Source organism: Dermacentor albipictus, chromosome 2 (assembly GCF_038994185.2).
Source record: "Dermacentor albipictus isolate Rhodes 1998 colony chromosome 2, USDA_Dalb.pri_finalv2, whole genome shotgun sequence".
NCBI lineage: Eukaryota > Metazoa > Arthropoda > Arachnida > Ixodida > Ixodidae > Dermacentor > Dermacentor albipictus.
In genome coordinates this window covers 129,541,117-129,555,654 of record NC_091822.1, presented here as the reverse complement: position 1 = coordinate 129,555,654, position 14,538 = coordinate 129,541,117, and the positions used below count along the sequence as shown (strand labels likewise).

The window sequence follows — 14,538 nt, the reverse complement described above, 5'->3', positions numbered from 1 at the left end:
ATTAGTGAACAAGAAACAGGACAACATAGACGCGGTAAGGGAAAAAGCAAACAAATTCAGGCTTGTGCTGGCAACTACACATGAAGCTCTAGAATAGGGAGGTGGAGTTAACATAGATGTAATGAATAAAACCGTAACTAGGCTGATTTCAAAAGCAGCAATTGAAGCGGGAGGTGACACACCATGGCGACCGGTAGGTAAGTTCTCCCAATTTATTGAATAACCTAATAAAGAAAAGACAAAGCATGAAGCTGTCTACCTCAAGTGATCACATGAGAATCGCTGAACTACCAAACCTGTAAAACAAGGAAATAAGCTACATTCAAAATTTTGTCATGTGAAAGAATCAGGAAGCACTAATTAAAGGCCATAACATAAAATCAGTGAGACAAACACCTGCCTTCTGAAAGTACAAGATGGATGCAGTGAGGGATAACTAGGGTATTGTAATCAAGAATTTCGATATGCTGTAAAAATAGTAGAATTTTATGCTGAAACGTTTGGCCCACTACATATACAACGCCTCGTGACGTCTAGTGTACTAGAGGGCTGGAAGTATGCCAACAATATACTTATAAAAAAATGGGGAGATCTTAAGGAATGAAAGAACTACAGGCACACTATCTTGCTTTCAGTGTTCCATAAAGTATTCACTAAACTGATTTTCAATAAAATTAGGGCAACACTTGACTTGAATAACGAAGAAAACAAGCTAGCTTCCGGAAGGCATATTCTACACTGGATCACATCCATCTGATCAATGGGCTAATTGAGCTAATTCTGGAGTACATTCAACCTCTCTATATGGATTTCTTAGATTATGAAAAAATCCATTTAATTCAGTAGCAATACTAGCAGTCATGAAGGCATTGCGTAATCAAGGAGTACATGAGGCATACGTAAATATCTTGCGAAATATCTACCAAGATGCCAGAGCTAGTTTGGTTCTCCACATAAAAAGTGGAAACTTACCTATGAAAAAAGGGGTATGGTAAGGAGCCACAGTCTCTCCAATGCTATTCACTACACGCTTAGTAAAACTATTCAAGCTATGAGCCTGGGATGGCTTAGGAGTGAAGATCAACAGGGAATAGCTCATCAACCTTAGGTTCGCAGAGGAGACGGTTTCGTTCAGCAACACTGGGGATGGAATAAAATAAATGATAGAGTATATTAACCTAGAAAGCGTAAGTGTGCGGTTGAATAATATACAGAATACAGAGGTAACGTACAATATCCTGGGAAGGAAAGAAGAATTCATGATCGCCAGTCAGCCTCGGTAGTCTGTGCAGGAGGCCGTCTATCTAGGTCAGTTACTCACCGGTGACGTTAACTGTGAAAAGTAAACTTACAGGAGAATAAAAATGGTTTGGAGTGCATACACCCGGTCATTCCAAATTCATACGGGGAGTTTACCACTGTCATTGAGAAGAAAATGGTACATTTATTGCAGTCTACCGGTACTAAGACATGGAGCAAAAGCATGGTGGTTACCAAAAATAGCAATAAGTTGAGGACAGCGAAAATAGCGATGGAAAGAAAAAAAAATGTTAAGCGTAACGTTAAGAGACCGGAGGAAAGTGGTGTGGACTACAGAGCAAACAGGTATCGCTGATATTCTAATATACATGATGAGGGCGGTGCGTGTCGATGCCACACGTTCGAGGCGTTAACGAGGCATTAGCCGGTGTCCTGAGAAGTGCAGCGGTTCACGTAACTTGCAAGCCTCTCTATACCGTAGACTCGTGCAAAAGACCGCGTTTCTCTCGAAAATGCGCAGGAAATTGTGCACAAGGTTTTCTATGCCGAATGCTTCACATTGTATATTTGGGAGACTAAAAACTTGCCGGAAAGAATTCGAGAACACAAAAATGACCCTCACACTCCATGCTCCATTTGGAATCCCCTCACACCCAAAAGACTCCAGGTAACATCAACCATACGTTGACAACACTTCCCCCCGTTTACTCTCACGCTCTACGAAAAGTGTAGCACGCCTGTCAAAGCGCCAAAAAACTTACTGAAGCCTTGCTACGCCTCACGTTATGTTAGCCGCAAAATATAGACCGGTCAGGCTCCAAAACGAAGGCGATACAAAATGAAGTATGGCTGGAGTTTTCCTTATTTAAGCCTTAATTAGACGAAGAACTGACAATACGTTGCGAACGTTTGCACGAGATGAGGTGCCAAATGTGAATTGGTGCAGTCAAGAGATAGTGTAACGTTGTCACTATGTATTTACCTTATTCCTGTTAAGTTTCTTGTCGATATTATAGGTAAACTGTATTCATGTGTGTTCCGCAATAGGCTCTGTTCTAATTTCGATTAAGCATTGGCAATGAGATGGGCAGGCGGGAATTGATTTGCGCTATATTTATGGTGTAATCAGATATTATCAGTGGTCTATACACGTGGCGGTATAAAAAAATTATAACTACCGCACCTTGCACTAGCACTAGTGTGGCACTAGATGAAACTGACCTATAATTTTCAACTTGAGAACAAGAAAGGTTGTGAAACAATGCGACGAACGAATTTGGGGCCCTAAATATATGTGGGTAAAAGCAGTAAACTGTGATGTGTATGTCCGCTTCGAGCGTTGGCCTGAGATTACGCGCCAGCTGTGAATGCGCGCTGTCTAAAGATATGCGACCTCATAAGTATATCGTCAGCTTATACTTCCTAAGTTTGTAGTAGGTATTATAGGTAAACTGTATCCGTGTTTGTTGGGCGATTAAGGTAATTCGCATTTTATTAATCATAGGCGCTGACGGTGGTGGGGGGGGAGGAATAATCTTCGCTATATTTTTGGTCTAATCAGATATTCCTTATCGGTGGTCTGTACACGTGGCGGTATAAAAGAATCATAACTACCGCACTTTGTACCAACACTGCTCCTGCACTAGATGAAATTGCCGTATATTTTCCTATTGACAACTAGGAAGTGCGTGAAACAATGAGACGAACAAGTGTGGGGCCCTCGTTATATGTGGTACAAAGCAGTAAACTATGATGTGTATGTCCGCTTCGAACGTTTCCCTGAGATAAAACGCCACCTGTGAATAGGCGGGATCTAGAGATATGAGACCTTATGAATATATCTTTCGCTTATTCTTGGCAAGTTTCTGAGCAATATTGTAAGTAAACTGTATGTCTGTTGTTCCATAAGCTACATCCTCATTTTGATTAAGCATAAGCACTGACTTGGGGGAGGGGGCGAAATGATTTGCGCTATATCTTTAGTCTAATCAGATATTCATTATCAGTTGTCTATATACTTGGCGGTATAAAATAATCATAACTACCGCACCTTGTACCAGCACTGGTCTGGCACTAGATGAAATTGCTTTGTAGTTCTCACATTCAGAACGAGAAAGGTCCTTAAACAGTGCCATGAACAAAATTGGGGCTCTAATCACATGTGGTACAAAGCAGTAAACTGTGATGTGTATGTCCGCTTCGAACGTTGTCCTCAAATGAAGCGCCACCTGTGAATGGGCGTGGTCTAGAGACATGCGACCTTATGAATGTATCTTTGGCTTATGCTTGGTTAACTTTTAGTAGGTATTACAGTTACATTGTACCCATGCTTCATGGGCAACAAACTTAATTCTCATATTGATTAAGCATACGCATGATACGGGGGGGGACGGGGGGCTTTGCGCTATACTTTTGCTCTAGTCAGATATTCATTATCGATGGTCTATACACGTGGCGGTCTAAAAGAATCATACCTACCGGACTTTCTACCGGCACTGGTCTGGCACTAGAAGAAATTTCCGTATAATTTTTACACTGAGAGCAACAAAGGTCGATAAACAATGCGGTGAGCAAATGTAGGGCCCTAATTATATTTGGTACAAAGCAATGAACTGTGATGTGTATGTACGCGTTGTTTTTTATATCATGGTCATGCAATCACATGGTTCCAGAACTCAGCCTGTGGTAGAATCAGAAGCGGCCCCCTCTTCATATCCTGGACATCCTTATGGAAATGACAACCTCCCGATTCCAAATGGGCCCTCCTCTTCGCCAAATGGACATCCTTATGGCAATGACAACCTCCCGACTCCAAATGGGCCCTCCTCTTCGCCAAATGGACATCCTTATGGCAATGACAACCTCCCGATTCCAAATGGGCCCTCCTCTTCGCCAAATGGACATCCTTATGGCAATGACAACCTCCCGATTCCAAATGGGCCCTCCTCTTCGCCAAATGGACATCCTTATGGCAATGACAACCTCCCGATTCCAAATGGGCCCTCCTCTTCGCCAAATGGACATCCTTATGGCAATGACAACCTCCCGATTCCAAATGGGCCCTCCTCTTCGCCAAATGGACATCCTTATGGCAATGACAACCTCCCGATTCCAAATGGGCCCTCCTCTTCGCCAAATGGACATCCTTATGGCAATGACAACCTCCCGATTCCAAATGGGCCCTCCTCTTCGCCAAATGGACATCCTTATGGCAATGACAACCTCCCGATTCCAAATGGGCCCTCCTCTTCGCCAAATGGACATCCTTATGGCAATGACAACCTCCCGACTCCAAATGGGCCCTCCTCTTCGCCAAATGGACATCCTTATGGGAATGACAACCTCCCGATTCCAAACGGGCCCACCTCTTCGCCAAGTGGACATCCTTATGGCCATGACATCCTCCGTATTCCTAGTCTGTTCAAATAGACATTGGTGCGCTTCATCCGGTATTGTCCTAACAAAACGGTGAGACTTTTTATTTATGCATACTAATTTTCTTCTGTTTCAAGCCTACTAAACCCTTATAGTGTGTCATTATTTTATAATGTTCCCACTGTGAGTGCGATACAATCACTCTAATGTGTAGTTTTGTACAAACAAATTGTGTTAGCATTGGCAACTTCAATGTTATTGTTGCGACAAATCCTGTAGAAATTACTTTAGTGAGGTAGTTTGCCCGAATATAAGTAACCCTGCTCCGGATCGTTTTTCTAGGTGTTCTGCCAGAGCATGCTCTCTCAGGCAAATTTCATGTAGATATATCAAGTTAAAGTAAGAGAACGCCAACCAGACTCCACTGAAACCTTATATACTGTATTAGATTTATTTCCGCTCTTCCTTCTGGACTGCATAAGGAAGACGCGCAGCTGTGCTCATAGCCTTTCTCCATTCCTTCATAGGTGCTCAATAAATGTCTCTAACTGATCTACGAAGAAGGGCCGGTGCGGTTGAAGGGGGAGGAGCAGTTTCTGATCAATGGGCGGTGTTTCTAGCGCTTCCTAGCAAAGAGCCCAAATAGAGTTACCATTCGTAATAATGGTAAGAAGGGATCCGTAGTAATGGTAAAGTGCATCACATGTGGGAAAGCCTGATAGCTCAAGCAGGCTAAGTGACTCTCTGCCGCTGCGCCGTCGTGAAGGGGAAGCCGTCAAAGTATTAACCCTTTGAGGGTTTTTTCCGTACATGTACGGCGGCGGTTTTCTGTCCCGCAAGGTCTTCGCCGTACGGGTACGGTTTCGACCCTCCGTTTGAAATTTCGCGCCATAATGACGATGCATGCTTACTGGGAGGTGCTGCCACCTCTTAGGTCTTACAAGAAGCGTTTGAAATTTGTGCTACCTTCTTGGGGAGATAAACAGAACTGACTTCAAGCTTCAGCGCGTCGCGCAGACTGCGGCCACACCCCTTTTGCGGTTTCGGTTTTGCCACGTGATCGCAACGGAGGCGCGCGAAACGTCATTTTTCTCTTTGTCGGCACTCTCTTGCAAATGCTGTGGAAGTTGATTTCTATCTTGATTGGCACTGCTCTTAGCTTGTTTATAACTGCCGCTCGCGGGGTATTCTCGCTTTCAGCGGCAACGCGGTTTCGGTTCCGCCGCAACGGAGGCGCGCGAAACGTGATTTTTATCTCTGTCGGCACGCTATCGCAGGGGCGGCGGAAGTTGATTTCTATCTTGATTGGCACGGCTCTTAGCTCGTTTATCACCACCACTCATGAAGTATTCTCGCTCTCTGCGGCTGCGCGGAGACTCGTGTTTCAAGGAGTACCACACTCTAAAATACTATTGAACATATTGCAGTTCTGAGTGATGCCGACACCAAAATACTGTTCCCTAATATTTTTTACTATTTATTCCCGACTTTATACATCTTGTACATTCAATATCTGCAATAAAATAATTTGACCCTCCGGGAAAGTTTTCTTCAAAATAATTCGACCCTCAAAGGGTTAATAATATTACCATTCAATCAATCAATTAATTATCATGTTTATTTATGGTGCTCAGTAAGAGCCCTAAGGTCGGAGTGCTGGCGCACGCTTACAGATAAATACAAAAACAAAAGAGAAAGCTACAGTGGAGAAGTATATTAAAGAAGCACTCAAGAAAAAGAACAATTGTCCAAAAGTACACAGTAGTTGCAAGACAGCGCAATGTAATTACAAAAAGGAGAAGGAGTGAGGAAGGCAGTTTAAAAATCCATGAAGAATAGCCGAAAAAGCAAAACTCGGAAGGAACGATGACAGCGAGAATCGGTAAGGGGGAGAACTTCTTTTTGTCGACGTCACCGTCAACGAGTACAGAAACAGTACCCACACAGGTCGCTGTTTACATTTTAATTATCTGAACTCTGCATCCCGCAAGGCTGTAGTCTCATCGCTTTTGAACCATGCGAACAGGGTCTGCAAGAAACCGGAAGACTTCGCTGCCGACATACAGCTCGTGCATCGGGATCTCTGTGAAAGCGGCTCTCCTGATTCGTTTGTGCATTCCGTGAACGTGAGATGGCATTCCTGCACGGACCGGCTCAGCAGGTTCCGAAAGTCGTGCTCCTGTGTCTTATGTTGCTGGGATTACAGATCACTTGGCGCGTATTCAACTCCCCCACAGTGCACAAGCAGCGCATGTGCCAACAAAAAAATTAAGGCACTCCCTAGCAAACATTAAAGTCAAGGTACCTGAACTAAAATTCCCAGGTGTTATCTACCACCTTCCATGCTCAGACTGAGGTTGAAGACACGTAGGTTAGACAGGTAATTTCCAGCAAAGACTGAAGCAGCACATGTACGCATTTTCGAGTGCTGTCGCTGAACACGCAGAAACGTGTCGCCACGAAATAGAAAGGTGGGAAATTTTAAAAATACTAGAGTGGTCGGCTTTTTCCTGAATCTCTGACAGTCTAGACCACCGAACGCACAGTTTACCGCAATGACGGCAACTTTCCCTACGTTTACCCACGTTGCCTACGTCACAGAATAAAGCTCGCATAACAAGACTTTTCCGCCTCGAACTTCATTGTGAACAAGGCTCCCCCGCGGGAGCTGAAGCGTATTTCTCTTTTATAAGCTTTCGAGATTGGTGTTCGCTTTTAACTGGTCTCATGTTCACAGTAAAAGACAATGTGTTGTTAGAGCAAGCTCAAAAACCTTAGATGAGGCACCGAGATTTGAATCCGGGCGATAACTTGAGACATCGGCTTTGCAAGCAAACTTAATTAAAGGAGGAACGCGAGCAGTTTCCAAATCTGAGGGAACGTGGAAGTAGCGAAAGAGTTGCTCAATATCGATGTCAATACTGGAGCAAATGTACTGCCGTAAGGTGTGAGAATTGCGGAGGGGATGCCATCGAAGCAGCAGGACAGGAAAAGCTTCAAGTGCTTAAGGCATTCGTGGACGAGCTTTTCATCAGGCGACACAGCACTAGATGTAGGAACCGTAGTCTGCTGCTGACTCACGTGAGCGTTGATACCTGCAGCTTTATATAATGACGGGAAATGGCCGACAAAATGATACGCGACAGTTTTGACTTCTTCTCCTCTAGATTCTTGGAGGAGAAAACGTTCTCTCCTTATATCAGAGCGCTTACAGATGTACTTCCACAATTCCGTCGGCTGGTCGGAGGCGCTCTTTTTGAGAATGCAATATATGAGTCTTAATCCCGGTTATAAAGGCCTTTACAGAGAATCCGAAAAAAAGCGTAATCCTTCTCTCCACTCATCACATCACATCACTTTATTTTTCCTTAAAGACCCCTTTCGGGGTGTTACATAAGGGGTGGGGTTTACAAGATGCAGGTGTTCACAGAAGTAGAAAATGTGGATGGGCAGATTATGGCAGCGACATGGTGGGGAAGGCCGTTCCAGTCAGTTGCTGTTCGTGAAAAAAATGAGTTCATGAAGGTAGTAGTACGGGCTCGTGGACGCAAAACTTAAAGAGGGTGACCGATGCGATGGGATCTGCGTGGTGGGGATGCGCAGATGTATGGTTCTTGTCTTAGGGGCGAATAAAAAAACTTGTGATACAAAACAATACTGGCAATGCGACGGCGAGCAGAAAGATGACACAAACCTGATTGTAATTTTAGACATGATATGCTAACTTCGTATGAGTATGAAGAGTGAATAAATCTGGTAGCTCGGTTTTCTACAGCTTCGATGGCATTTGTTAAATATGCTTGATGAGGGTTCCAGATGGGCGATGCGTATTCCAGTTTAGTTCTGATAAGCGGGATGTATGCTTGTAGTCTGACGTGTTGAGGGGCTTCCCTCAGGTGACGTTTTAAGAAACCTAATGTTTTATTAGCTGATTATATTAGGTTATTTACGTGCAGTAGCCAAGATATGTCATCAGAAATGGTGATACCTTAGTATTCGTAAGACTGGACGAGGTCAACAGGGGAGATAGAAACGGAATATTCAATAACAAAAGGGTTGCGACGGCGGTGAAAAGACATGTACTTACATTTGTTAGGGTTGAGTGTCATCATCCACTGCGAACACCAGTTTAGCAGGAGGTTTAGGTTTGCCTGTGGGGATTCTTGGTCAGAAGGTCTAGTTACCAAACGATAAATAGCGCAATCATCAGCGAACAAGCGGATATGGCAAGATACGCGCTGGGCTAAGTCGTTAATGTAAATGAGGAATAACAAGGGAGCGAGGACGGAACTCTGCGGGACGCCAGAGGTGACTGGGAGCGGGTTGGAGGATAGGTTACTGATGAAGACAGACTGAGAACGATGCGTGAGGAATTCGTTAATCCACGCGATGATGTTTGGATGTAGGTTTAACTGGGAAAGTTTAAGAAGCAAGCGTTGATGAGGTACTTTATCGAACGCCTTAGCGAAGTCTAAGAAGATGGCGTCAGTTTGTAGATTAATAACAAGGTTGGCGTGAATGCCATGAAGAAAAATGGCTAGTTGAGTCTCGCACGAAAAACCCTTACAAAACCATGCTGTGACATATGAAAGAAGTTATTGAAATCTAAGAATTGTATGATTTGGGAGTATATGACGTGTTCCATGATTTTGCAGGGAATACTTGTTAATGAAATGGGCCGATAATTAAGACATGAATCAGTATTACCTGTTTTGTGCACGGGAACGACCTTCCCCACTTTCCAGTCGTCTGGAATGGTTCCTTCGGAGAGTGACTGTCAAAACAATAAACAGAAAATACTGGAACAGGCTTGGTTAGCGTTTCTCAGAATTTTTGGATTGATGTCATCTATGCCGGCGGCAGATGAATTTTTTATTTATCTATTATGCACGAAATTGCACTACTGCTGAAAGTTATGGCGTCCGTGGCTGCAGTAATAATAAGTGGTAATGTAAAACATGGTGCTTCGGATTCGTCGGTAAGAACAGATGAAAATGCAATGTTAAAGATGGCTGCACAGTCGGAATCAGACACGATTTCACCAGCATTGTTAGTGAGGGTGATAGCGCGTGCTTCCTTCGAACATCCGAAAAAAAGCGTAATCCTTCTCTCCACTCATTAGGCACTGGGATTCCACAATTTCGGTGCGCGCGATCTTTATGCTTTAGGACAATTAGGATTTCAGACGAGAACAAGTGGGGATATTTAGAGCGTTTAGATATGAACTGGATAATTTATTTGTGCATGCTACTCAAAAAAACAAGCTCCGTGAACTGATTTACATGGTCATCAATACAGCTTCTGTCTGTAAACAGTGGCCAATCGGTGGTGGACAAGAAATTATATGAATGAAAATAGTCACCACGCTTGAAAGCAAAGGGACACGACTCATTTATGTCAATGTAGGAGCTCTGCCTCAGGGCTGATAGAGAGGCAGTTATCTTAATCGACGGATGAAACCTATCGGGACGCACAAGGTACATGTCAGATCGAGAAGCTACAGCTTGAGCATTCGAAATGCAAAAGCCTAAAACATTTCGAGATGAAGTGGCGAGCAAGCTGTGCTGCTGAAGGGAACAAAAGGACGGCAAGTTCAAGAACAGGTTAGATTTCTTCTCAATGTAACGATTGTAATGATAATATCAAGCGTGTTGCAGTCAATTTCAGCTATATTATAACTATGAAGAACGATTACATTGTGTTTGCTACAGAAATATATTAGACTTTCAATAGAAGATATGACCTCATCAAACAAAACAGGGCAAATATTAAGCTGTACACAGAAATATCCAATCAAGAATTTATCACGGTGTGCTACAGGATCACTCCTAGCCAGATCGACTCCTGTATACTTTCAATACGGTTGAGCCGAACCTATCTGAGTGAGTTGTCAACAACAACCAGTACGCCACCAAGTTTTTGTTGAGATTAACTGAAATCCGGGTTACTGCGAAAAACGTTGTACTGCGGAGGGAACAAATCTGAAGAGGAAATTTCACTGCAGAGTCAAGTGTCGGAAAGAACAAAAGTAGCAAAAGAACACGGAATGACGTTGCAGAAATATTCAGGTGCTTTGGTGCGAAGTCCACGCGCGTTTTCGTAAGGGAGTTCTACATCACGCACCACTTTGATAGTTGGGGGTCATCTCGGAGGAATGAAGCATGTCGTCTCGTAGCACCTCGCGTAAGGGCTTCAACAGGCATCCCGTTGGTCACATTGACGGGTCGCTCCGGGCTTAAGGGCTTCATCATCAACGGTTAAATTAAAAGAAAAATATGACTGATATTTTATTCTAAAGCCCCGGCACAAGAGGGGATAAATATTTTAGGCATTCTAGTGCTTCATGAGGTCGCAAGAGGTTGTTTCAGTGCCAAATTTAGAAACAAGAACAGCCATAGTTCGTTGCGACTATTGCGGTACCGGCTATGTTGAAATCTTTAGGACTCCAACTGAGGCAGGGCTCTTTTTTTGTTTTTGTTTTTTGTCTCGGGAGAATCGGGAAAACACGGGGGGAAATGGCTCGTTTTTTGAGAGTGCATAGAAACACAGGTAGATTATCTCGCGTTGCGGCAGGAGTAGATGAAGTGGAAGACCTTTCGGAGCCGTCGAACGACTTCCCAAGCATGGCAGTTGAACGACGCAACAGCTTGTGGCGCAGGAACGAAGCTCCGCTGGAAGGGAGGCGACGACTTGTGCGTTCATTTTCGCTTGGCCAGGTGACACACTTCGCATGCATACGTTGTTCCTACGTTTCACAGCGGTAGAACTGCTGTTTTCCCTAAAAAGGGCACAAGCAAAGGAAGCATGCGTTCTTACTGGGCACCTTGCTGCGGCACTACGATGATGATGATGATAATAATAATAATAATAATAATAATAATAATAATAATAATAATAATAATAATAATAATAATAATAATGTTTATTGCCACACAATATACAAAACAACACAAGCAGGCCGGTCTAAGCCTTAGTTAGACCGGCCTAATAATAATAATAATAATAATAATAATAATAATAATAATAATAACTTATTATTATTGTATCTTATAACGTTATCGCTAACAAATTTCGTTTAATCGCACTTTGCGCGTTCCGTATTTTTTTCTCCAGTTTCTTTGTTAACCTCCAAATTTCTGCCCCCTATGTTAGCCCCGGGAGAATGCAATGTCCGGAGCCGGATAGAGTCTCCAAAAATTAAATCCTGGGGCTTTGCGTGCCGAAACCGGGGTGCTGGTTATGAGACACGACATAGAGGGCGACTCCGGATTAATTTCGACTACTTGGGGTACCATAACGTGGACCCAATGCATGGAACAAAGCCGTTTTTGCATTGTGCCCCAAGCAAAAGAAGAATACAACGATAGTCTCTGCATTGCAGGGTGGCGAGGATGCCTTATGGCGGTCGAGGTAATTGCGCGTTAAATATGACATAAGAAAATACCAAACAAGTGAATAATATACCTGAAAAAGAGACAGAAAATACATATGATGTATGCCTACACTTACACTATCGACATAAAATGAACATTTGTTCATCGAATCATTCGAGGAAATGTAAGTCAAGCTTGCATTCTGTAGTGTCGGCACTTTGGTCAGCTCATTTTTTGATGACGTATTAGCAACTGTACTCCGCGTTTTCTATGAAAAAAAGATGAAATTTATGTCTGTGACCGAGAGTACGTGCAATTATGGACTCTTTGTGGTGCCTCAGTTAGTGTCGAGGGGCCATCATTTGAATATGTATTTTGCATTTCAACCGAAAACCCACATATCACAAATCCATGTATCGACATAAGAAAAACTAGGCGCTTTTCATCTTTATGTGCGGCAGATAGTGTCTCGTTTTTTCTTTTTTCGCGATACTTCTCATCCTGTAATTCATTCATACATGCAAGTCACACTTGTTAATGCGTTACCTGATTCAGTTGTTTCTTCAAGTTTTTCTTCGCGCTTATGCTTGTGGGGGTTCATGCAAGAAGTTTACTTGGCGGTTCGTTTCCTGACAGTTCGGTTTTCCACTGAATACTTGTATTCTGTGTCGCGCAAAACGTTGTACAAAGACTTACTATCCATGCTATTTGCGCCTCCACTTTACCTATCAATATACATTAAATTGCCAGGCCACGATGCGCTAAAGCGAGTTCGCACAATGTATTTATCCCCTTGCTGCAAAACATTCTTTTATAAAGTTCATGGGGAAACCATACCGGTTAAAGCATGGCTACAAAAAAAGGGTATCTTTGTCTCTTCTGTTAACTGTCGCCTTTGTGATGTACCAGAGACAATTGAACATTGTTTTATTAGCTGCACACCCGCCGTGGTTGCTCAGTGGCTATGGTGTTGGGCTGCTGAGCACGAGGTCGCGGGATCGAATCCCGGCCACGGCGGCCGCATTTCGATGGGGGCGAAATGCGAAAACACCCGTGTGCTTAGATTTAGGTGCACGTTAAAGAACCCCAGGTGGTCAAAATTTCCGGAGTCCTCCACTACGGCGTGCCTCATAATCAGAAAGTGGTTTTGGCACGTAAAACCCCAAATATTATTATTATTATTATTAGCTGCACCAACGCCATCCTATTTTGGGATGTCTTCCAACGGACTTTAAAGAAAGACTTTGAGATTAACGCTCATACTGTGCGATACCTGCTGCCAACCTCTGATAATAGTGCACCTTTCGATATGTTTTTTGTCATGGGAATGCACAGTTTGTGGAAAACGCGAATGATGGACCGCAACGCCGAAACGGTTGTACCTACAAGGGCAAATTTCATCCAAATGACACTACACCTAAAGCAGGTTTATGATGGACTCGGTGTGCAACCGGACTGGCACCCTATTTTGGTGAGGTGCTTATCCTTGCCACCCTTCTAAAGTGACACGAACGTTTCTACTCAAATATGAACGCTGCCTCTTCTGTGTGACTTTCATTGTGCCCTCCATTCTCTGACTATGCAGAACTGGTGAACGTCTAGTTGAATGCAACTATAATAAATACCATGAAAGAAAGAAAAAAAATGAGAACAGAGAGTTCAAAATATTAAAAAGTTCAGCATAATGTTTTATTCCAAGTAGTGAATGGGATGAAATAACTAGAATATGCGTATGGTGCGGGGGTGATCGTGCTCATTCAGTATCCCCACCTTTTTGGTATAGGAATTATTTGATGTGTTTTAAATAAAGGGTTACTTCGCAGACTACTAATAAATATTTTACATTTCTTTATATTTTATTACAGTGCACAAGCCGGAATAATTAGGCCATCTACCGGCTGCCCTTCTGACTGTCAATCTAAGCAATGGAAGAAAAAGCGCAGATGGACCAGGACACTGCAACGGCATGAAGTGACATTACTTCATATTTGTCCTCTATTCAAAACGGGAATAAAGGAACTAGGGAATACGTGCAGCAACAGCCCTTCACTCGACTAAATTGTCCCAAATTCTGAAAATTAAGTGGAGTCTCAAGGAGCGAAAAATGTTTTGAATGCCACACAACTCACAGCAACAGATCTCACTTATCCAGCCAATCTTCATTCACCTTTGTAAACACGAGAAAAATAGATAACAGGCAAACAGTATCAATATTTGTGGTTTCTTTCCACACGTCACAGCGGCGCGGGGAGCTGCAAGTTCTGCCGACGTAGATGTCCTGTGTGAAAATATTAATTTAACTCTTCCCGCAGGAGTGGTCTACGTCAGCAGGCGTTTGGTGTGCTGCGGCACTACGTACCCGAGCACAGGAGGGCTGGAACCACCCGCGTGTAGCCGTGCGCGGCTTATCCGTGTCTCGGGAAAGGAGAATCCTCGGACTGAGCCGATGCGGGGTGTTTGGATCTTTAAGGCCACCCGGCGGAGCCAAGCACCCCTTTGGCCTCTGCTTCACACAGATGGCACCTCCAGA

General features: G+C 43.5%; 1 long non-coding RNA gene across 1 annotated transcript in view; it reads left to right on the top strand.

Moving 5' to 3' along the window:
• LOC135912506 (uncharacterized) overlaps window positions 1-14,043 on the top strand; it is a 33,535-nt gene extending 19,492 nt beyond the window's left edge. The window contains exons 2-3 of the long non-coding RNA XR_010567698.1: window positions 3,933-4,728; window positions 13,874-14,043. This is a non-coding gene — a long non-coding RNA (uncharacterized lncRNA). The remainder of the gene's footprint in view (window positions 1-3,932; window positions 4,729-13,873) is intronic.
• The last annotated feature ends 495 nt before the right edge of the window (window positions 14,044-14,538 follow it).